A 1,803-nucleotide genomic window follows, 5' to 3' on the forward strand; every position below is an offset into this window, starting at 1 on the left:
GAATTAAAAGCCCTATAAAAGATACACATAGACACACACACACAGTACTGAAGAAAATAACTGCCAAAAACAGAAGTGGCCTAATCAGAAAAGAAGCACAAAAATTCACTGAAGAAAAGAACTTTTTGCAAATAGAACTGACCAAATAGGTAAAGGTATGAAAACTCACTGAAGAAAATTATTACTTAAAAATTAAAGTTGGGAAAGTGGAAACTAATGAATAAGGTATCAAGAAAATGAAAACAAAGCCAAAAGAGTGGGAAAAATAGAAGGAAAGGTGGAATATTTCGTTGAAAAAAACAACTGAACATCTCTCCCCAGGCATCATTGTGTGAGAGACATTATCTTTGAAACCCACGTGGCAATCCCTGAAGCACTGCTGAGATGCCCAAGGAAGATAGGGGTACCTGGAAATCCAATTGCTTCCTCAAGATCATCCAACTTTTGTATGACTATCCAGAATATTTCATTGTGAGAGCAAACAATATGGGCTACAAGCAGATGCAGCAGATTTGGATGTCCCTCCATAGTAAGGCCATGGTACTGGTGGGAAAAAACCCATGATGGGCAGAGCCATTTGTGGTCATCTAGAGAACAACCCTGCCCTGGAGAAACTGCTGCTTCATATTCAGGGGAATGTGGGCTTTGTGTTCACCAAGAAAGATCTGACTGAGATTAGGGATATGCTTTTGGCCCATAAGGAGCCAGTTGCTTCCCATGCTGGTTCCATTACCTCATGTGATGTCACTGTGACTGCCCAGAATACTGGTCTGAGTCCTGAGAAGACTTCCTTCTTCCAGGATCTGGATATCATCACTAAGATTTCCAGGGGCACCATTGAAATCTTGAGTGATGTGCAGCCAATTGAGACCAGAGACAAAGTGGGTGCCAGCAAGGCCACTTTGTTGAACATGCTGAACATTTCCCTTTTCTCCTCTGGGCTGATCATTCATCAGTGTTTGACGATGGCTTCATCTACAACCCTGCAGTGCTGCACATCACAGAGTAGACTTTGCACCTTCCGTTCCTTTAGGGTGTCAGTAAAGTTGCCAGCATCTGTCTGCAGATTGACTACCCAATTTTTGCAACAGTACCCTACTCAATCATCAGTGAATAAAAGTGGGTCTTGACTATAGCTGTGGAGACTGAGTACAACTTCCCACTTTCTGAAAAAGGCAAAGGCCTTCCTGGCCGACCTTTCAGCATTTGTAGTGGCCACCTCTGCAGCAGCTGCTCCAGCTGCTGCTGCACCTGCTGCTGCTGCTCCAGCCAAGGAAGAATCAGAGGAGTCTGATGAAGATATGGGATTTGGTCTATTTGATTAGCCCTCAGTCAACAACTATTTCAGCCAGTTTATTTGTGAAACAAAGAAGTAAAAGTGCTTGTTTATTTCAAAAAAAAAAAAAAAAGAAATTAAAAAAACAACTGACTTGGAAAACAGATAAAAAAGAGACAATTTAAGGATTATTGAGCTACCTAAAATCCATGATAAAAAAAGAACCTAAACATCATCTTTCAAGAAATTATTAAGGAAAACTTCCCTGATGTCCTGGAACCAGAAAGAAAACTAGAAAGTAAAAAAATCTTCCAATCATTACTTGAAAGAGATACCAGAATGAAAACTCCAAGGAATATTATAGCCAAATTTCAGAGCTCCTGGATCAGAGTAAATATTGCAAAGAGACAGAAAGAAATAATTCAAACATAGTAGAGTCACAGTCGGGATCACACAAGATTTAGCAGCTTCCACACTAAAGGAGTAGAGGGCTAGGGATATTACATTTTGGAAGGCAGAGGAACTAG

General features: G+C 40.6%; 1 pseudogene; it reads left to right on the forward strand.

Annotated features, from left to right (window-relative positions):
- Positions 1-384: 384 nt before the first annotated feature.
- Positions 385-1,325, forward strand: LOC140513643 (large ribosomal subunit protein uL10 pseudogene; annotated as a pseudogene).
- The last annotated feature ends 478 nt before the right edge of the window (positions 1,326-1,803 follow it).

This window comes from Notamacropus eugenii, chromosome 7 (assembly GCF_028372415.1).
Source record: "Notamacropus eugenii isolate mMacEug1 chromosome 7, mMacEug1.pri_v2, whole genome shotgun sequence".
Classification (NCBI taxonomy): domain Eukaryota; kingdom Metazoa; phylum Chordata; class Mammalia; order Diprotodontia; family Macropodidae; genus Notamacropus; species Notamacropus eugenii.